The sequence below is a fragment of the Abramis brama genome (assembly GCF_963993115.1).
Source record: "Abramis brama genome assembly, chromosome: 3".
Taxonomy (NCBI): domain Eukaryota; kingdom Metazoa; phylum Chordata; class Actinopteri; order Cypriniformes; family Leuciscidae; genus Abramis; species Abramis brama.
Genome location: NC_139965.1, coordinates 36,801,183 through 36,825,285, shown reverse-complemented (window position 1 = coordinate 36,825,285; position 24,103 = coordinate 36,801,183). Strand labels below are relative to the sequence as shown.

The 24,103-nt window shown below is 39.5% G+C and overlaps 1 protein-coding gene across 6 annotated transcripts in view; it reads right to left on the bottom strand.

Annotated features, from left to right (window-relative positions):
* znf536 (zinc finger protein 536) overlaps positions 1-24,103 on the bottom strand; it is a 192,638-nt gene that overhangs the window by 124,759 nt on the left and 43,776 nt on the right. For all 6 annotated transcript variants that reach the window (XR_014605380.1, XR_014605381.1, XM_084108544.1 and 3 more), the window contains exon 3: positions 8,120-8,233. The gene's annotated coding sequence lies outside the window, so the exon portion shown is untranslated. The remainder of the gene's footprint in view (positions 1-8,119; positions 8,234-24,103) is intronic.

Below are 24,103 nucleotides of genomic sequence, written 5' to 3'. Positions count from 1 at the left end.
GATAATAATAATAATAATAATAATAATAACAATAAATAACAATAAAGAAGTTTATTTTTATTATTATATAATTTTTTTTCTTTTTTGAATTATATTATTATAATAATTACATTTAATTACATTATTACAATAAATATAACACATTTTTTTCATTATTATATATTATTAACGATAATATTGTTAATAATATATAATAAGGAAAATAAATATTGTTATCTATATACTTCCATATTTACACATATCAACAAAGTCAAACAGAACATGAGCGTTGAACATACAGAACTTGAACTGCGGTTGGAAGGCTCTTAACACAACATCACTGAACTGACTAAAAATATATATATTTTCAAAGTTGGGTTGTATTTTGATTGAATAGCTAAATGGATTTCTCGCAAAATGCAATCCATCTAGCTGTCAATGCATCCATCCATTCTGTCAACAATCTAGTAGTGGCCCCATGCTGTCAAAAAAATAAATACATATAAATAATGCACGTCTACGTGTCTTTAATGGATATCAACTGGGAACGACTTGAGTGAACCCTCCACAAATCTATGAGCCTGAAGCCACTGGTGAGTAATTGTCGAATAAAATGTTTGCTATGCTTCACACTTTCTTTCACATTAATAAATGGAAAATGTGGCCATGACTCCATCCAATCCACCAGCTTTTATAGAGTCCTCCGGACCAGACGTCCAGATGGACTCCATCAGGAACAAAAAAAAAAAAAAACATCTCCACAATGCCATAGCACGACGCACCATCGTGCCACCCCGCATGGCATTTAAACAACCTTCATCCCTTTGTCTCCAATGAACAGAAAAACCACAGAGAGAGAAAGAGCGAAGGAAGAAAGAGCAGGAAAAGAGCCAAAAAAGAAGCCCAGAGAAAGTGGGAGAGAGATCCATTTTGTGTTTCGGTTAAACACTGATTTCATCACTGGACTAAAACACATAACTTTAAAAGCGAAATCAAATATTAAAAATGACAGGCGGTATAAGTATGGTGAGTGAGCCGGGGTCACGGAGGGAGGAGGCGCGGGCGGCTTGTCAGCCACTATCTGTCAGAGTGAATTAGAAACAATCAGGGGCGACTGAAAGGGAAGGTGATTGTTATTAAGCAGCGGGGCTGCGAGCAAGCTCCCCCAGATGTGGCCATGCATATAAAAGAACAGGAAGCCAGCAGTTTAATTCAGGAAGCGCTAGCGAACACGGCCCGCACAAAGGAGGAAGGAGGAGGGGGAGGGATGAGAGCAGGAGAAAAAGGCCTTTTGTTACTAATAAGCTGGAAGTTACTTTGATAACAGGCAAGGGTTAGGCACCGGAATAGAGGCAGCTCCCCCTTCCTCTACGTCGCTGTCTCTCGTGTGCGCGCGCGAGCGCTCGCTTGTTTCATCCTCAATTCATATTTTCAGGAGGACAGGCCGCACCAGTCAGTCAATATCTGTGGGGGAATATAATGGGAGTGGAGAAATAAGGGGTGAAATGTAGATAAGTTGACCTTAACAAGGGTGAGGAGAAGAGACAGCCACAGCCATATATCAATTACCCAGCTGCAATCACACTCTGATGATGTGGGAGAGGGTTCGGGATGGACGACCCCTCCCTCCGCAGTCCCTTGACGATCTCGATCTCTCTCTCTCTCTCTCTCTCTCTCTCTCTCTCTCTCTCTCTCTCTCTCTCTCTCTCGCTCTGTCGTTTTCCTGTCTCTCTTTCCACAACCAGGGGAAGATCCTCGGAGGCAGCCATCATGGCCGCAGATTGTAGTCAGGGGCGACGGGGGGGTGGGGGGGAGATGTGTACAATATGTTTTTCAAAGGGAGCGGAGACTCGATTTGAATGATAAGAAAAGACGCTAATCTGCTGCGCTATGGCCTCAAAGGCACATCCACTCTGACACTCCAACCCTCCCGCCACATGGGGAAACACGCACGCTCGCACGCATGCTGACCCGAAGGGGCAGAGGACTCTGTCGCACATGTCCAAACACAGCCGGCGAGTAGCTACAAACATCAGGAACATCAAACATGGCTACTTTCGTGCAACTCTGACAACGGTGACACCGGGCTGCCAAAACTCTCTGCGCAGAAACAGACGAAACTGAGGACTTTGGGTAGACGCTCATTGTGATAGTTAGTACAATTGTACAACGCGCTGTTAATATATGTAAGCTTGCATCACCTTACGTGGAGGAGAGAGTCTCTAGAGAGAGCGGTTTTGTTTGTTCTCCCCAACCTGTCAAGAGAGACTGCTAACTTCAGCTATGCAAATACTTCACCAGTCGAAAAATAAAAAAATGAAGAGTGTCATTCGAAAAGTCTGTCTTTCTTTAAATGATGGCAACGCTTTGATTTCCAGCTTTCTTTGTAGTGAGAGATATCTATGGAAATTATCCCTGCCTTGAGATTTTTTTGTGTGTGTGTGTGTGATCCTGTAATAGCTATAACTGTTAAATAAAAGCCACGTTTTCTTCTGAGATAGAAACATAGCAGATTCAGAAGCATGTCACCCGTCTCTGTTTTTTAAGCATGATGTGAGGATCTGTGACTGGAGGGTTGTGGTGTTAAACATGCTATTGCTAAATATTACCTCAGGGAGTAACAGTGTATGTATATATATAACACCTGAGAGAAGGAGAGAAGGAGAGAGGGTGAATTGAGGGGGAGTGGAGCATGTTACAAAAATTCAGGCGAGACACATATGGACTGATTGCAAATTAACGAGAGAAGAGAGGAAGAACGTTAGAGGGGGATAAAGGAAGCGAAGAGGGGTAATGATAGTTCACCTGAAAATAAAATTCTGCATCATTTACATGTGAGTTTATTTTCTCAGTGGAATGTAAAAGGCGAAATTTTGCAGAATGTCCGAGCTGCTCTATTCCATACAATGAAAGTGGATGGGGACTGGAACTGTCACTCTACAAAAAGGAGCAAAAATGCACAATTAAAATGTATTCAATTCATGCATCATAAATGTGGTCCTTATGGCTTATGAACTCTATTTCAAGTCGTCTGAGCTATAGAGTGCAACAGTTATTTGATTTAAAGGAACAAATATTTGAAAATCAATCAAAATACAAGGATATAAGACTTGTGCACTTAAATGGGAGAAAATTCCAGCATTGCAGATGACAATTTAATACAAAAAATATAACATTAAAAATATTAATTTAAAGATATACAGTATGTATAGAAACAATATAGTTTGTTTATAGCAAAATATGCATATATTTAGATAGATAGATAGATAGATAGATAATGCCTTAATTAAAAAAAATAGGAAAAATCCAACCTTTAAGGACACCAATTTTCTTTGTGAATGAATAATGTATCGTAAATAAATAAATGTTCTTCCTTAAAATACAGGGTGCATAAGTTTGGACACCCCTATGTTAAATTCCCATAGAGGCAGGCAGATTTTTATTTTTAAAGGCCAGTTACTTCATGGATCCAGGATACTATGCATCCTGATAAAGTTCCCTTGGCCTTTGGAATTAAAATAGCCCCACATCATCACATAGCCTTCACCATACCTAGAGATTGGCATGGTTTTATTTCAGTTAGCCTAATAGCTGGTTTGATTTGCATTGAGAGATGATCTTATGGAAAGTACTCCATGCCAATCTCTAGGTATGGTGAAGGCTATGTGATGATTCCTCTTTTTAGTCAACTTTAGCATGGGTGTCTAAACTTATGCATAGCACTGTATATATTTAACCCTTTCACGCATAGTGGTCACTACAGTGGACAGCTATTAAAAAAGCATTTTCTTGAATTTGCACGGGTTTTTATGGCAAAGTTGCACATCAATCTCTTCATTGGACCCTGGTGCATCATCCTATAAATTGCAACCAAGTGGCAAGCCTTTGTGTTTCGATTTTTTCCCCCTCCAAACCAAGATGGCCAAGGGTCAGTCAGACATGCCAAGTTGCTCCGGAATATCCACCCATTCCTTCTATCCTAGGAGACTCTTGTAGGTAAAAAAAATATTGCAGCATAAAGCAATATCTAATGAGTCATATCACAGTAAAATTTTCCAAGTTTTGATTTTAGATTGAGAGAAAACTCTGATTAATCACATGTCCACTGTAGTGGACGTCATGCATGCAATGGCTATATTTCAGCTACAATTCATAATTATAATGTGAATATTGTTTTTGAAATTTAAAACTTAAAAACTTAATATGCATGGACTTTTTCTACTGTAAATAAATGTATTTGTATTATTAGAATGTAATTTTCATTGACATCGAAAAAAGTCATGTGATTACATAATGTATGACACTTGTAATGCATTACTTTACTTGTTAGATCAAAAAGTAATCTGATTTTATAATGCATGTTATTGTAATGCGTTTTTTTACTAATAACATCAAAAAGTAATCTGATTACGTAATGCATGTTACTTTTAATGCGTTTCTTTACTCATAATATCAAAAAATAATCTGATTACATAATGCATGTTACTTGTAATGTGTTTCCTTTCTCATAACATCAAAAAGTAATCTGATTACGTAATGCATGTTACTTGTAATGCGTTTTTTTACTCATAACATCAAAAAGTAATCTGATTACGTAATGCATGTTACTTGTAATGCGTTTCTTTACTCGTTACATCAAAAAGTAATCTGATTAGGTAATGCACATTACTTGTAGTTAATTACTTGTTAGATCAAAAAGTAATCTGATTAGGTAATGCATGTTACTTGTAACACATTACTTTACTTGTACCATCAAAAAAGTAATCTGAATGTGTTATGCATGTTACTTGTAATGCATTACATCCAACACTGATCATTTCAGATGAGATTGAAAAAACGTATCGCTAGGTTTTTTCAGAGGAGGACTATGATAGAAATGTGCATGTCCATCTTGAACATAATCAGAATTATCAGCTAATAAGGGTAAATCTCCATACCCTGGTGCACTGGAGGGAGCATCTGAGTGGTTTCCACAGTTGTACCTTGACAGGCTGTAGAAAATTCTGATGGAATCACGTCCTCATGTTCTGATATCATAGATACGCGAAGTGCAACTTGTATGAAGTTGTATGAAGCCATTGCAATATTTTGCATTTATATTTTTTGTATATATTTTATAGTTTTCACATTATTTGATATAATTGCATTGATTAGTTTGTTAAATTCACATACTTTATCTGTTTGATTATTGTCTTATATTTAATACAGTATATCTTCAGTTTAAACCAAACGCATGCTGTCCACTCAAGTGGACATCTGAAGATCTCTTTGAAAAATTTGTAAAAAAATAAAATAAAAATCAATTCTTGTTTTTCATGCCCTAAGAGCAATAAAAACACATAGGAAAAAAATCCTGACTGAGGCTATCATAATTCATGCATGAAAGGGATATATATATATATATATATATATATATATATATATATAAGAAGTTTGATAGTGAAGGAAGATTATCTACTATTACGTCATTCTCAGTGCTGGGTTATGGGTAATATAATCCTGGGTTATGGGTTATTTTCACCAGGAATTCTGTAAGTAATTAAGTAATCATAACAAGTGGGTTCATAACAACCCCTAGTTCACATTAGGTCTGACTTTAAAAGGATTATACGTTTTTTTTGTTAAAATTCCCCTATGTAGAAAATGAATGGGACTTTTACTTCTAATACCCAAATGTTGCACTCTTCAAGATAGCTTTGTGTGAAGAACAGACTGAAGCGTTTTTCATTATTCACTGGAAATCTTGCTTGACAACTGTGGTCACCATCAACTTTCATTGTATAGAACAGAGCAGCTTGGACATTCTATTATAAATAAGTCCCTTTGTGTCCTACAGAAGAAAGTTTTGAAAAACATGAGGGTGGGTAAATTATTCATTTATGAGTGAACTGTTCCTTTAAGGAAAAAGAAGGGAGATTGTGAGATTGATAAAGTTACAATGAAGAGAGAGATGGTCCATGTAGTCCTATCATCTCTTCTCCTCTCAGGACATGTCTTAGATTTCAGTGTGATTAGATAGTCAGGGATAGAGAGATGTTCTGAGGGAGTATTAGTAATTAATCACTACTGAAGCTGGGATTTCCACTCTCACTGTCTCGTCCACACACACACACACACACACACACACACACACACACACACACACACACACACACACACACACACACAGTTCCTTTAACCATTCAACAAAACACAAAGAGAAGGGAAAAAACGCCAGAAAACAAAATAAATAGAAATAAAAATAGCAAAACAATGCAACAAAAAATGCATTAAGCAGAGGCTTAAGAGGCAATCGGTTCTCTTTGTGGCATGTGCTAATTATTACTGTGCCCATAATGGGCTCCAGTCTCCTCCATAGACGATGTCTTAACACCTATCATTACTGAATGAAAGGGTGACCATAAAAAAAGAAAAAAAAAAGAAAAAAAAAATCAGAGGCCCACCCCTTCCCAATCTTTTTTTTTATTTATTTTTTTCTATTTTTATTTTTTTCTGTACTATGAATAAATTTAGTCTGTCCCGGACATGAAAATGTCAAATACCTAAAATACACCTAGGCTAAATAGCATATTAATTTTTAATGCTCCTTCATCCTATGCTGCTATTCTCATATCTAGTATGTCTGCCAACAGCTGTTGCAGGCTCTCTCATAGGGGATTTATAATCTATCTAAAAGTGTGCTGGAGCATTGTTCAGGAGGAGGAGGAGGAGGAGGAAGAAGAGGAGGAGACTTTTTATTCCTGGGCTGCTTTTACCTCTAATTTCCCCTAAATTTTTTTTTTAAATCATTACTGCCTTTTTTCATTCTTGATTTTGATTAAAAGATCACACTTAATGATCCAATCATGCAATAAAATGCATGACACACCTTTTACTTATATATATATTTATATATTTCTCAGGTTGGGTTTATTATTGAAATTCAATTTCTGTATTTAATTTTCCTGAAAGTCAGGCATGTCATCGCAATATATAAGATAAGTTATCATAATGGAATCTGCCAATAATTGTAAAACGATTTGAAAATTAAATTCATGAAACATTCAGAAATTTACAAGGTAACATACAAAAATATACTACAATTAATTTGGACTTCTGAGATTTTAATTAATAAATAGAATCAAATTTACTCTTTAAAACATATGACAACTTACCCTGACCTGACATTTTTCTGACTCTAGTCTAAATATACACTACCACACAAAGATTTATGATTACGTAAGATTTGTTTATGTTTTTAAAATTAGTCTCTTGTTTTTATTAACACAGTAAAATGTAATATTGTAAAATATGATTACAATTGAATATAACTGTTTTCTCTTTTTTTATATATATATAATTATTTAAATTATATTTAAAGTTTTTTAGCATCATTACTCCAGTCTTCAGTGTCACATGATCCTTCAGAAATTATTCTAATATGCTGATTTGATGCTCGAGAAACATTTCTTATTATTATCAATGTTGAACATGTTGAAAAAAACAAAACATACTGAACAGCAGTGTATATTAATATGATGATATTATAATTTTGAAAAGTTGGATAGTAAAGTTCAATAAAATTATCATTTGAGAGCATGTTTGAAACTCACATACAAAACCACAGCTAACACACAAGTAATCAGACTTTTGACGCAAAATCTTTTAGATACTAAGATACAACCCTTTAGACAACTAGCTCCAGTCTACCCTACTGTATATCTTTTATATGTATTTCGATCTTAAAAAAAGAAAAGAAAATTCATGATGGCCACACGTGAAACATGTCGCTGAAGAGGCTTGAACCAGATAGAAGAGCAAATTGGAGAAGCAATCACTTTAAATTGGGCTTTTATATGTCATTTAGGTGTTCGGCTTAAAGACACATTGCAGGAGAAGATTACAACCGTTCGGCACAAAACGTGCCACTTCAAATGGACTGTCTGTTAGGGATCAGACTCTGGGATCAGTTAATCTCATCCTGACACTGATGATTTGAGACCAACGGGTAAGTGAGCATGCTTCATGTCTTATCTAAGGACCACTCAAGCGCACAGATCTGGGATCAGAAATGTATGTCCTGTATCTGGTCCAGGGGCGGTGTCACGTTACAACTACCGAAAGGAGGAGCGATGTGGGGCATGAGGTGAACTTTGCTTACCTGATCACTCTAACAGCATACTGGTCCGGGGCCCGTCAGGTTGAAGAGACCGTGACTCACCCCGCCACTGAGTCTGTACGGCAACAAGCGATGACAGCAGCGATGAGTCTTACTCTGTCAGCAAGAAAGAGAGAGAGAGAGAGAGGGGATGTCAGGCCAAATGTAACAAATTCACTGAATCACAGCAGTAGCACAGAGGTCAAGGAAAAGCAGCCGAAAAAGGTTAAAGATGAAATCAAAGCCTTGGCTCAGAGCGCTTCTGAAAATCTATCCCAGCAAGGCAAGGCCACCGCTGACGCGCTCGGCAGACAAGAAGCTAAATACTGCACGCCACTCTGGGATCTTTCATTTTCAGCCGATCAATAAGGACTTATATTTATCAGGATTCCAAGCAGCTGCCACATCTGACAACCTCCACTTCATTTTCGCACTCCGCCCTCCCTCCCTCCCTCTTTCTCCCTCCCTCTTTCTCCCTCCCTCCCTCTTTCTCCCTCTCTCTCTCTTTCTCCCTCTCTATCCATCCATCGTCCGGCCCGTCTTCCGTGGCCTCGTGCTAAATCGGGACCTATCGACCACCAAAGTGAAACGGGGGGCCTTCGGTGCGGCTTCAGCCCTCACGTACAGCCGTGCTCCTGCCGCGTCCCCCTACTAATATTGGGTTAAGAAGCATGCGTTTTGTCATTAGCCTGTTGGCTCAGGCCCATTTCCCTGCTCTCTTTGTTCCGTGGCACGCCACGAAGCCTGCCAAGAAAATGGCGGCGTAAAACACGTACACTTCACCACTTCGTTTCCCCCGTGCAAAAGCGAGTGAGCGATTTGAAAAGGCAGATATATTTAGGGAGGAAAAGCAGGGGGAAAAGAAGAAACTCTCCAATTTAAATCATTCAGAGAAGCAGAAGATTTGCTGAGAGGGCGGAGAAGGCCGAGTTAAAATAGCTCAATCTCTAATCATCTGTACGACAATATTTGCTGTGAGGCATTCTAAATAGATTATCGCTGGTCCATCTGCCTCATCACTGATTTATAAGGCGTTAAGCTGCTTTCCAAAGGCAAGGACTTCCTTTGCAGCTACAGTGGAAGGATTCTTGTTCAAATCAGGGCCAATGGCAGCTGAACAAGCCCGCCGCTCACAGTAAAGGAGTTTCTGCTTTCAGCAAGAGAGAGAGAAAGAGAGGGAGAGGAAATAAAAATAGGACGACACTATCCGGTTTGGAGTCGCCACATGAAGCAGTTTGAATCCAAAAAATTTCTATCTCTGAATTTCTTTTTTTTTTTTTTTTACAAAAAGACAAGGAGGAGGGGAGGAAGTGAAAAACACACACACAAACATACACACACAAAACAAGGGACATCATTAACATATGAATACTGTATGCAAATGGATAGAAGAGAGCAGATGTTGGCGCATTTAATTGACCTATATGTGAATTGCATCCAAACCTTCTACACAGAGTACGCTGAGTGTAACACTGGATGCCCGGCACTGGCTTCCTTACACAACACAAACAGGGAGGAAATGAGGGGAGGGTTTGTGCTTGAGAGACAGAGAGAGAGAGAATGGAAAGAAGAGAGATAGAGATGTGTAAAGAGAGGCAGAGACAGATGAAGACAAAGAAACCCGTGTCGGTAAACGGCACGGCCACAGAGATGACTAAACGCATCGGCTGTCAGCTCCTTGCGTCTCTTATGGATGACATCACTGCGCCGCACAGGAAATCAATCAAGCTGTGGCCTTTAGGGAACATGAGCGTCGCTGACAGGTTATGAGCTGCAACCCGTGTTACGTTCAGTTTATCCAACTCTACTCTTACTTGAACTCTCACTCTATGCCGTCGCTCTGTTTCCTCTAGAGACAACGGGAAAAAAGAAAAGGGGGATGGAGGGGTGGAGTCATAGCGCTTCTGTTGCAAAGTTTTGCATGGGTGAACTATAAGAACCACAAATGCTAATTTAATCTGGGCTTTGCCCTTTCTTTCCCCCTTTCTCCCTCCTGCTCGGGAATGTCATTAAATTGTATTAAACAGCCTTTTGTCCACAGGGCAAGGACCACCCGATATATGATAATACATTAATGCCCTGGTGCTACAGCCACTGAGCTGAGACGCTCTTTAAGGCCGCGGGCTGAGCGGCAAACACATGGAGTGCTCTAGTCTGAGTATGGGAGTTTGCATGTGCAAAAGTGTGCATGAGAGAGAGAGAGAGAGAGATGCTGGCTAACAAGTGTGACACATACTAATAGAAACATACCTAATAAATTACAAGCTTTCAGGGTCTGGCAAGCTGACATTTTCTCTGTGAGCGGGACAATTTCATATCTGCGGAGCAGGGGAGCAAATTGCATCACGTGGAGATTGCTGGAAGATTAGCATAAAAATTAACACTTAAATTTCAGCTTATTGTCAAGCCTTCTTCTGCTCTTTCTGCAAAACCAACAATCAATTCCTCTTAGAAATCTGATTAGCTTCCATGATGCTTATTATCCTAGTCATGTTCCCGCACCGCCATCCAAGACTCCCGGACTATTTGTTAAAATAGAATTAAGAGGCTGATCAATCCATAGGTGTCTCTTATTTGCACATACCTTCTAGCACCCTTCCCTTGTCTGATCCTTCATCGGCAGTCGCTCATTAAACATGCTGATTAATCTGCCATAGATCACAGAGGAGTATTTTACATTTAGATGCTTTATTATTTACATGTGAAGTTCAGCTGACGCAGTCAAAAGAAATACCATTAAGTGCGAAAATAGAAATGCTTCATTAAAATACTGTTAGCCGTAAATTTAGCTGACATCTTTTATTTCTTTCTTCCTTTTTAAGCTTTCCACGAGAACATTATATAACTTTGAATAGCTCCAGAATTTTAAATATTCAGAAATTAAAGACAAGTGCATAAGCTACATAGTTTTATGGACATCTTAAAATAAATACGTATTAAATAATAATAATAATAATAATAATAATAATATACAAATTCAAAACATGATATGCTGTAAATATGACTAATAATAATACAAATTTGGTGAATAAAATATATAAATGTTTTATTATTAATTAATTTATTCATTTATGTAATATTTTTTTCAAAAAGTGCATAAAACTACATAGCTTAAGCACTTGTGACTAATACTAATACTAATACTAATACTAATACTAATTAATTATGACTAATAATAATAATAGTGAATAAAATAGAGAGGAACATTTTTATTATTCATTATTATTATTAATTCATTTAATATTTATTTTAAGAAGTGCATACAACTATCTAGCTTATTCACTTGTCTTCAATATAATAATATAACAAGAAAGTGTAAACATGAATAATGTGACTACAAATTCAAAAAAACGGAGGAGGAAGAAGAAGAAGAAGAAGAAGAAGAAGAAGAAGAAGAAAAGGAGGATTATGTTTAGAATTTGTTAAACCTTAATGGAATAAGTTCATCAGTGTTTCCCCCTCAGTTCCGGCACATGTAAAGTCACGGTATCCATGTTGACTCTTTCAGTAAGAGCTGTGAAACTCATCACACATTTTCAAAAGCCTTCATATTGCTGTACTGAAATATCTGTCAATACAGTCCTATTAAAATCACTGCACAAGTATGTAGTGATGAGCAGTGTGCGCTCTGGGTGGCTTTCCAGGTGGAGAGAGAGGGGCTTCATTTTGTTTAAACAAATTCTATTCCATCGCATCCAGATGTCTTTAAGCACAGTCCGTTCACCATGTGCACACTCCAAGATCCACAAAAAAAATGTATACAAACATTTATTCATAACGGCATGCCTCTTCTCAGACTGAAGAGTTGTCATGGCTCCCTTGAATCTGTTTTGGGGGTAAACTAAGTGTAATGTGAAGCAAAAACAGTGTAACGTGATTAGCTGGAGCGCGCCGCTTCTGTGACCGGGTTCCTTGTTCTCTAGCCAGGCGTCTAAGCTGGGAACGTGTGCTTGTCGTGTGGCCTACAAAAAACTGGTTGGACTCAAATCTTGAGGACTGCCAAGAATGCTCAAGACATCCCTGATATGCCATTACCTGAGATTCTTGGACTTCATAAGTAAAAGTGGGAAGTGAAAGTGAACATGTGACATTCTAAGCACTCAATGCTATGCAGAAGTTAATTTAAACCAGTAACCTTCACTCTTTCTCTCTCATTTTGTCTCTCTCTTTCTAGCCCAGCCTCCTTCCTATCCTCTATTCTTATGTTAACATGGATAATAGGAATGGGCCACCCGGCAGTGAACTTTAAAACTTAAGTCCATGCTCAAGGAAAATAATCAATTTCTCGCCACCCCCTGATGAAATTTAACTCACTTCAAACTTTATGTGTGGGCCCTCTATAGCTCTACCAATACATCTGCTGGCTCCTTAAAGCATATTACTTTTCACACGGTTTAAAAATAATAAACGTGCACTTAGCTGAGCTGTTTTCTCGTCCTAATGCCACACAATGCTGGGGAATAATTCAAAAGTCTTTAAGTTCAGAGTAAACACTCTGTTCCTTTGTTGATTGTACAGCTATTTGGCCTTTTTTCTTTCTCTCTCTCTCTCTCTCTCTCTCTCTCTCTCTCTCTCTCTCTCTCTCTCTCTCTCTCTCTCTGAGCTTGTTGTGTTTTTCCTCTAAACAATACACCCTTCCTTCACATATGAGCAACACACCTCACTGCCATTTAATAGGTTAAATCCTGTAGTATGGAGAGTCATATTTTAAACCGGTGGTTTATTTTTATGAGCGGGTGTAATTAACGCAGCATGTCCTATCTCTTAGTCATCGATGCCAAGGTCTCTATTTAAACAACTTTATTGTGAAATGTTTGCATTCTCAGCATTCGCCAGGCCACACACAGATTATTATTTCATACTTCTCAGCGACGCTCTGAAACGTTTACGCTTTCCAATGGTTATTGTTTTTGATTACGGCTCTGTGGATCATTCTAGAGGAGGACTGACTAGAAAACATGTTTACACAGGACCAAGTGTGAACCTGAAGGCCTTGCTCAGGCCAAATTAATGCTCACCACCTGATTTATGAAGCAAAGATTAAACTATTTATGTCCAAACAGCCTGAGTTGTTTAATTTCTCTGCTTGAGGCCTTAGCTTTGTTATTTTGTTCTTTAATTTTGGTTTCAGAACTGCACATGTTTGACTGTCCTGTATATTTACTGCAACTGAAAGTGAATAATCTTTGTTAGTGGCATTAATAAAGTGAAAACTGTTTTTTCTCATGTATCCCTACATACAAAAAACGACATACTACTAATATAACTTTTTTAATAATAATAATAATAATAATAACAACAAATATCATTATTATTATTATTATTACTATTATCAGCGGTAATAATGTAATAATGACATAATAATAGCACAACTTTATTTATAGATGAAATTCAGATGGGACGTTTAACAAAGTACTAAAAAGTACTAAAAAACAGCAAATGAAAACAAGTATAAAATATCATATATATATATATATATATATATATTCAGTTGTAACTGGTACCAAATGTGCATGCCACGTAACGTATATAAAATAAGAAAAAAAAAGAAAAAAACTTTTCAAGTACCCCACTGGAAGTTGATTAAGTACCCCCTGGGGTCCACATACCCCTGGTGGGCTCTACATTGTTAAAGGCAGAAATGAAATATGGCCTTGAAGACATGACACTGAGCCAGATCAGATGGCAGAGCAGATGTGTTTTAACAATGCCTTCTCCTCAATGATTTGCCCTGTGCCACCACAAACATTTTAAGACTTGCATTGTTACACAGGTGCTTTCCCAGAGCGCACGAGACAACAGAGCTCCTGAGGCACGCGCCACCCCGACCACACCATTCACACTTAATAAACCTCACGCTCAAGCCTCCAGGGTGATGAGGTGGGAAGGCTGAGATGGACGCGACAATCTGTGAGCTAACCACACTTCGACATATGGTAAAGGTCCACAGGCCTCCCTTAATCTGTCCGTCAAACTGGCTGCTCTGTTTCCCCACTGAAACGTGAGAGCATTGCATGTACCGGCCGAGAGACTAAAGCTGGCATACGCTGCTAGTGATATTTTAGGTTTTGCGCTTAATGTTTTTCCCTTTCCGATGAGCCTTGAGACTCAGCAAGTGGGAATTGCCACGAGCGAAGCCGTCAAAACTCCTACCCATAATCTCAGAGCATGATATCGCTCCATCGTCTTGCCCGTTCAGAGCAGCTCCAGGCTGTGCAGTGGCGTGCAGATGGGACTTCAGAGGTCTGTCATATTTTGATTAAGAAAAGGAAATGATTTCACTTTAAAGACATTCCTCACAGTCACCACGGCCACAGCACACATTCCCTGCTACTCCCATTCACTCCGCAAGCTGTAATTCTTTCCCCTACACTGTATACTGTTAAACTTTAGGATGATTGTTACCTGTCCGCCTATAGCTGTCAGGAGACAGGCAATAAAAAGGCAAGCAAACCAATTCAGGTTAACATGAGAGAGAGCGAATCCATCCCTGCTTTTATTGTCAGGCTCTTATGACAGCATACGGCGAATCAACTCAGGGACCTGACCTTGGGTTAAGTGGGGCACTGTGCTATTTCTTCATGACCTCAGGCTTGTTAAGCGAAGAGATAGGGAGTCTGGGAGCACGGGGGGAGGTCTCAAAGATTGAGACGCAGACACGGAGCTCCTCCATAAACCCGCAGAGACAGACTGAGAACCGTCTCGCCCGTCACATTAAAACGTCTCTCAGCAACACATCTGCACATGAACTACAAATCACGCCTGGCCAGCGCTAGAGCTGTCGGGGAACTGTAAATGTTTCAGGAGACACAGATAAAAACTCACTGACCCCTCGCTAGTGTCCCTGTGTGAGTCCGGTCTTGTTTCGAGATTTCTCTGACTGCATATGAAAGTGCTGGCCAAGCATCTGCTGTCTGTGCTGTGATCTAATACTTACCGATGACGTCTACATCATATGAGGATTTTATCACAGATATCAATGGATGAGTTTGCATTACGTGATATGAAAAATAACTATTAAGATAATTCAAATATTAATGTCATACTCATCATGACCATAATAATATTCTAAATATTTCAAATGACTAACGTATTACACTTATGTATCAATCTTATCTTTGCCCTTTTTGCTATTAATTATATAAATTGTGGACAACAAATGTTTTTGTTGAATCCAGGATACATCTTATCTTAACTTAACTTCATCATTTACTCACCCTCAAGTTGTTCTAAACCTGTATCAGTTTCTTTGTTCATTTGAACACAAAAGAAGATTGATATTTTGAAGAATGTTGGTAACCAGACAGTTGCTGGTCCCCATTGACTTCCATAGTAGGGAAAAAAATAAAAAATACTATGGAAAAGTCAATGGGGACCAGAAAACACATTTTTTCTAAATATCTTCTTTTGTGTTCAACAGAACAAAGAAACTCATACATGTTTAAAACAACATAAGGGTGAGTAAATGCTGACAGAATTTTCATTTTTGGATGAACTGTCCTTTTAACTTAACTTTTGACTTGACTTGACTTAAAGGTAGGGTAGGCAATTTTCGGAGAGGCTAGCAATAGCAAGCTAGCTTTGAAAGCATAAGATCCCATCCTCCCTTCAGAGCGTCTCCAAAACCACATCTCCTCCAAAACATCAGAACACGTACAGCAGGGAGCAAACTAAAACGTCATCAGATACGCCGTTAAAACTAACTCGTGTCTCAAAGCACATAACATTACAATATTGACAAAAAACAAAACAAATCTGGAACAAATCAACTATCCTGCATTTAACTTAACTTGTTGCCAGTAATACAATTAGAGAGAGTAAAAAAAATGGAACAGGAAATGTACCTTGCATGCACACGTTAAGCGCTAGACCATGGCTCCAACTGGCATCTCTCTACTATTTTACCCCACACTCCCTCTATTATAACGGATCGGACAGAGCTGAAGCTGAGACCACCAGCATGGTAGTCCCTCACCTCAGTCCAGGAGAAACAGATCGAAGTGCTTACCTGCCTGCTGCCGACTAGGCACTTTACACACGAGGACAACATACTGAAACCAGAACCACCTCAACAAGAAAACTCAGCGGTGTTGAGTTCACACATTGATTGTTGTTTGTCTAATAACAAATAGCAAAGTGTTAGTTAGTGAAAAAACATGTTTGAGGCACATATAACATGTCTAGGTCACACTAACAGACAGAACAGTGTGTTTGCCAGTGCCTTTGAGTCACTTGCTTGTGTTGCCCTATCAATTGCACCTGGACCCGACGTATTATTCAGACTTTCTCAATATTTAATCACCAGACTAGACCCCACCCTACAACTAGACCAGCATGCATACAATACACTTTCAAACAAACTGTCCAAAACAGAAGGGTTTCACAAGCACTCTCCCTTGCATAAACACACACAGGTGTACACTTGTGAGAAACACTCCCTCAAACTGCAGGCTTTTACCTTTTTTTTTCTGCTAAGCGACCCACAACACACACACACACACAGTTTATCTGAGACCAGGTCATCTAAGAATCATACAACATGCCGCACACAAATGAAACTAATTAAACATTATCGCACTTCCTGTGACAATACATTCATTAAAACTGAACACACACACACTCGCAAACACACACAGACGAGTACGCACTTCACATGCCCACCCAACCCACGACAGTTCTGTTTGACCTTGCGCTGCCATATTCATTACATCATTAAGTTACCTCTTCATTAACTTTTCATTATTTATGGGGGCTTTTGGGGAGGGGGACCTTTATCAAATACTATCTTTTGTCGAGCTCACAATGTTGAGGCAGACCCCCTCGAGAAATCGTCTGCCATGCCTCACTGCCAACAGGAGTATCAGCCTTGAACTCTGTCATTTCAGAGCTTAAATCCAGCTCCCCAGACCAGGGACAAACACAAACGCGCAACAGAGACCGAAAAGCATTGCGCACAAGTATTCCCTTTAAGATTACAGGCACAAACAAAGGCCAAAACGAACTGCGTAACTTCTTTAATAAGCCAAGCGTCTCTGGAATTAAAGATGGGTTTGGTTTGTTTGTTTTCAAATTGCAAAAACGTTTCGCTTTTGCTTCTGTATTTCAGCTCCATTGTGCTGCCGATGTTTTGGAAAAGGAAATCAATAGACAATGCCATTTGAGTCATGCAAACATCGCTGACTACAGATAAACATATTTGTGTTCCCTACCCTTACACGAGCACCATTCTGTTCCCAAGGCGTATCGCGCTAGCTGTCATTAGCGAACCATCGGCCCCTCCACCGCCGCAGATTGCCTTTTTAAAAAAGTCTGGCTGCCGACCATTACACATCGTTGGCCAATTATAAATGGCAAATCACAATCAAGCCGATTTTTCCCTTCCCCCCAGAAACACTCTACTCTGGCCTGGCTCCATGGCTGCTCTTGAATAATAGGGTGATAGCCCTTTGTGTGACAGCCTGCGCGGGCGTCGGGTATTTTACACATTCATGTGACGGATCCTGGGCTCAAACGGGCCCGCTCTTCAAACGCCGCGTCGGCTCAGCCAAGTCTCTAGCCTTTTGCCGAACACACATCCGAACGCTAATAAATGGCTTCCTTCCCCAACCTACCCCTATCGGTCCGTATTAATCTGAGCACATGAGACAGGTGACAGCAATAAATGCCGTGAAAGTCTGCAAAGCCCCCCGAAAAAAGAATAAGAAAGATGATTTCAGATCAATGTTGAAGAGGGATCGGAGACAGCGGAGGAAGCTATTAAAGTGTATTAGGGCCGAGCATTAGGCTTGACTGATAGGGCCCTCGCTGACTTCCAGTATCGCGGCCGTACAGCACCGAGCCGAGCGCGTGTGTGTGTGGGTGTGCGTGCTGCGAGTTCTCTCTCCATCCACACTCCATCCCATGATCATTCGCCAATTACGGAGAGCTAATGCATCCAGAGCCTAGAATCCCACCCCAAAAACGAGGGGGGAAACTCTCCAGAGACCCGCTAATAATATAACTTAAAACATGCTGAGAGAGAGGCATTATGCGCAAAATGGAAATCAAAAAAGAAAAACAGTGTAATTTAAACTGGGGCAAAGCTGGAATGGGTTTAACTTACAAATGGTAAATTCTATCTTTTTATCTCTCTGTCACTCACTCACTCACTCTCTCAGTAACACTAGTACCATGAACGAACACATTAGCAGTAGAGGGGGTCTGAAGGCTGGAATAAGAGTCCAGCTGTTGGCTGTGAGAGAGCTGAGGAGCAGGTTGGGATGAAGCGTCTGTGAGAGCCATACTTTATGTAGCTCACTTACAGCCATTAATTGCTGTTATGTGGTTTAAAGTCAAGGAAATACATTTGAAAAGAAAGAAAAATGCTGGAAACATCCATATTTAGAACACTTAAAATAATATTTTGCAAGCTAAACATCCTCACATTTTAGTCTTTCCACAATCATTTTTGGTAATGGTGTTTTGTTCACAAATTAATGTGTTTTTGAATAAATAAGTTAAGTCATTACCTCAAGGAACCATCACCAAATAAACCAGTGAACAAATCCTTTTAGTTATCACATTTGGTGATTATTCACGAATGCACGGGAATACACACGATCGGAAATTCCGTGCGAGGGCGAAAGATTTCTTAAGTAACTGAAAGCTTCTTGGTTTGAAAGTGACTTGACTGTGCTTCATACAGTACATTGCTAAACTTTTGGCAATTGGATTGCACTGAATATTTTGCTATTTGCTAATGTGTGTGTAGTATACATTAAGCTAATTTTACACATCAAATTTATTGAGCCTGATTGGTGCACACAGAACCCTGACAACAATCTGATTTGTTTACTCATTTGCATAGGACAAGACTCTATTATTCCAACCCACTAAAATAAACAGCCCACATAATGATACATAAAGACTTGCTAAAAGCTAAAATAGTATCATATTCAAACTCAGAGTGAGAATAATACAAAATCATATCTGAACAAATGTTTACTTTTACTAGTTGCATTTGTCCTTAAATTAAAGACAATTACATTGAGAAACACTCAAGTCCAGTGTAATTGAACTGTTGATCTGTTAATTATGAGCAGTTAAGCAGACTGACAAGCCACTGTTTATAATATCCACCCTACAATCAGAAATGAATAGTGTGGAACATCTAAGGACAAGAATAATGGATTAAAAAGAGTCAAACTCTCTCACACACACACATACACAAAAGCTCTTTTCACTCTGCTTGACGTTATGCCGTAAGACTGTGTTTTCCGAGCAGCTGGCTTGCTGAGAAGAGGTGTGCTGATATATTCTAATCAGTTCTTTAGCCCGTCTGATCCAATGGTTTGTGTGCCTATTTGTTGTTTTATCATCAAATTGCTCAGTAGAACAGAATGTAACCGTCCTCCCTCAGAATGCCTGCGCCCCTCGCTCCGATTTTTCCTCAGCAGGCTGAATAATTATCTGTTGTTATGATTTTTCTTCCTCTCACCATCATTCTTAGTTTCTTTCATCGGTATGAGTTTCTGAATTTTTTGTGGTGCTGTAGCTTTAGGACATTAAATCAAGTGTTAAATCCAAATAAGCAGGTGCAAATGACAAGCAGAGAATGTAAAGCATGTGTGTGCGTGCATGTGTGTCAACCGCAAACCGTCCCACGGTACGCCTTCTCTCTACACTTCATCTACAGCATTATAAAGTCACATGAGGATTACTCATCTCCTTCTCCACTTCCATCTACCTCTCTCCTCCTTTCCTTCTCCATGTCTTCAGAGTGCTCAGTCATATTCCGAGACATAATCCAAGTGAATATTGGTGAGTGGTGGCGGAGTTCAGATTGGATCTGTGTAGCGCTGACAGACTACATCATCCGGGAGGGCCTCTAAGCCCCTGTGAAATAGTTGTGTCTGCCGCACAATATTACTGTCATGCTCCTCAGTGTGTCCCCCCCTCCCCATCCCTTACAAGCAGACGCTCCAAGATTCCACAAACATCCAGACCCATGGACTGTGTGAATGTACACACAAACATACAGAATATGTACATAGAAAAAAAATAATAATAATTGAGAAAAAGAAACTGAGCTCAATATAACGTATTTCTGCAACTATGGGTACTTTGGCACATATTTGGACTTTCACAAAATAATAATTTTTATAAAAATTCACAGGGGAATCACATGGAATTCTGTCATTTTTATTTATTTATTAACTACCATTTTATGTATCACAAATACAGACAATTAGATAATATTTTCACTATTTCACTATTTTCACTAGTTTTTACAGTTTGATGATCACGTTAGCTTACATGTGCGTAAGCAATGCTTCTATTGCTTATTTCTGTTTCTTCACCACTTGTTTTTGGAATTGGAGATTCTGTACTATCACTTGCTATTAGGATAGAACTATGGGCACTTATAGCTACTTTTTTATTTTCTTGTTTTTATTTTTGTTTTTATTTATTGTTTTACTTTTAAACCAGACCCAGATTTTCTGGATTTTATGTCAAGTCTTTCCACGCCATTGCCGGGATTTTCCGGTAATCCATGTTTTCACTTTTATATGGTAGGGGGAGTTATTTTGCTCCCCTTACCATATAAAAGTGAAAACATGGATTGCCGGAAAATTCCATCAATGGCATGGAAAGACTTAACACTTAATATACATTTTTAAGATGGATTTTAAAATTAAAATTTTAAAATTAAAATCAAGAAAATCTGGGTCTGGTTTAAGAGTAAAACAATAAAATGTATAGAAAAGGTAAAAACATGCAAAAATAAATAAAAATATAAACAAGAAAATAAATAAAGTAGCAGTAAGTGCTCATAGTTCTATACTAATAGAAAGTGTAGTATTGTTTATAAAGAAATGAATGCTTGCATATATAAACACAGGTTAAAGATCTGATGGCACAATGGTAGGAAAATCACAATGTGTTAAGTCCAATAAAAGCTCTGTGTCTTTTACCGGAGCTACACATTTTCTTTTGGCTTACGGAGTTTCCATTTCCTCTTTGAGTCAGTTTGATCAGTTAATAACATTAGATCACTTCAACTCTCCAGCGCCTGTTCCCCCACTTTGAATCCCCTCAAGGTGGAACTGATACAGAGTCACTTTGAAGGGAGGTGGTTTGCTGGAGTGGGTGTTACTCCAATGTACATGATTACTCATGAGCGAGTGCTGAATATGTATGGATGAGGATAAATGATGTCATATCGCATTAGAGGGACAAGAGAGGAGAGAGAGATGGATGGAGGTAAAGAATAAAGCAGAAGGAAAGAGGGAGGGGGAATGTAGGGAGTGTGGCGGAGGCTCTTGGGAAGAGGACAGTGCGTCATATGAGCTTCAGAGTGAGAGGCCTTTATCAAGTGAGGCATGAGCCGCAGTTGAGACTGTCCCGCGCAAATATGGCAACCACCTGCTCACCATTGCTCTGCGTCTGCAAATAATTAATTTGGAGTTTAGGGTAATTGTAACAAAAATACAAAATCTGGCCGTGTCACATTCATTTCTCTCGGCCCGGTTGTGTTTCATTTGAAACATTTCATTTCGTGAACACTTGCTCTTTTTCTGGAAGGATTGTGGCAGGTTATTTGCCCGGGAGTAACAGCCAACAAGCGCTTATATCCTGTCCTGGTCCCCTCATACCACACCAACTTCACATTCCACACATCGAAGATACATGCAGCGGGCTGTGCCAATGTTGCAGCTGTGTGAAAAACCATTTACCTTTAAGGAAGCAACTGGCCTATCGAACAGTTGTCCAATATAATGGCCACATCTGCATGTGTGTGTTTGTACATCACTGTGTGATATTCCTCGAGACTAAGCACCATCAGTGTCTTTCTATATGATTGAAGGTGTTGGTGTGAGGCTGTGTGTGCGCATGCATTGGGAAAACCAACTGAATATTTCATCATGCATGAGCGTGTGCGCGTGTGATTGAGTGTGTGTATATCTCCTGATTGAGATTGGTTTGACTGGCTGGGAGGGAACAGATGTCAGCATGTGTCGACTGCCAGCAAGACTGAACAAAGCCAATCGCATCGTCTCCCTGTCCAAGAGCACTAAAACAAGGGACCTGCAAAACCGAGGCCTGTCAACAAAACATACAACAGCACACATGTGTACGCACACATAAAAAATAAAACTAGCATAGCATCTAATCTTTTCCATTTGCCCAAAAACAGATTTGGAAGAGCAAACAATTGGCATTGTGTCTGAGACCAAGCACAGGGCACAGATTTGTTCCTGTTCCCCGTGTAATTATTTACTAGGTAGTACTCCTGTGTGACCGCATGATTAATTAACATAGAACCACGAATTGCGTTAAGACCCAAACTGGTAATTTATGTCCCTATCTCATACACACATGGTCAAAACAAAGCGTTTAAATGGTTATGGAAAATATGAGTCATTCAATGAGGCATGTTCATCAGATATATGAGACAGAAGTTATGAGAGTACTCGACAAGGACAGCATTCTGCTCACTGATGCAAATGGTTAATATTAACACACGCGTAAATACTGTAATTATGCGCTATTTTTGTGGAGATACAATTTTCATAAAACTTTGAGAGATACCAAAAGAATGTCAGTGAAATGTTTGAAATCGTGTGAGCGCAGAAAGAAAGGAAAACTGAATGACTCTTGTTTGGTACTAATGTGTGTTGACAGCTTATGTGGTATTTTTATTCTTTCAGGTAAAGCTCTTAATGACAGCTCTTACAAGGTTGTGCGAGTTTCTTCTTGGTCAGGTTTTTGAATGGTTCTCATTGTATCGATAATGACACCTCTTCTTCTGCATCAGAACACATGCACACATGCACACATAAATATACCCACACAATGAGAGGAAGAGAGAGAGATTCTCTGATGGGAAGAAAAATGAAATGACTGTAAATACCAGCTTAGTTTAAGAGAAGACAGATTTTGTCTCATAGATTTCAGAGTAACTGCTTTGTGAGGTTGTGTGAGTAACATTTGGAAGGATGCATTACGGAACTATTAGCCTGACATTTAACACCAGAGACACATGCAGGAGCAAGGAGGTGATGGAGAGGAAGAAGAGGAGAAGAGAAGAGAAGAGAGAGAGAGAGAGGAAGAGAGAGAGAGAGAGAGAGAGAGAGAGAGAGAGAGAGTCTGAGGGTGTGATGTGCCATGACAAGAAAGCATCATGGGACTTGTGTGCATGGAAGTGTGCACAACAATATGTCATGCCTCTCCTTTCTCCTTATCTTCTTATCGACTTTAATTATTTATTTTTGATCAGTCAGCCTGTCTTGTCGCTGAGAGGACAGCAGAGGTTAACTGGTAAAGGAGGTTTCCCAGGTGCACACGTTGGGACTGGTGAATTAAAGGAAGCCCCTGTTAGAGGGGCCGCTGCATCGACTGTTGTGCATCCAATCGAGCATGTTCGTAATGACATGTTGAAAGGAATGCGGCAAAAACTGGAACAGCAAAAAAAAAACAAGAGACAGAGGAGGAGACATAAGAAAGAAAAAGAAAAGCACACCAGATGCCTTGGATGACAGATTGCTGGAGTGCAACCCCATCAATGGCGTTCTCTTTCTGAGACTGCGTGTATGAGGATGGGTGACTGTTTGTAGGGGTGGGAAATACTGTGGTTGAGACCACAGGCAATGGATTTTGGGTTTACGGAGTTCCCAAAGTGGCCCGGCCATTGTGGCAAACATGAACGTGGCCCAGTCACACACATGTGTTCCAACTCTGGTGACCTCTTAACTTCACCACATTGTAAACCACACTCCATCTCCCTTAAGACTTTTACAGCCTGCTAGGGGTGCATAACCCCAGGGTTAAAGAGCAATCTGTAACTAATTAGCCATTTGACTGCCAGCGCTGGTTGCTGAACAGGAAGAATTAAGTGGAGTGAGGTAAGACGGTGGTGACGGGGAAAAGGCGGCAGGTGGAAAGAACCAGGACATGGGGTTTGATTCGGGTCTAGATTAGGCTTAACCACAGAACCTGGTTACAAAG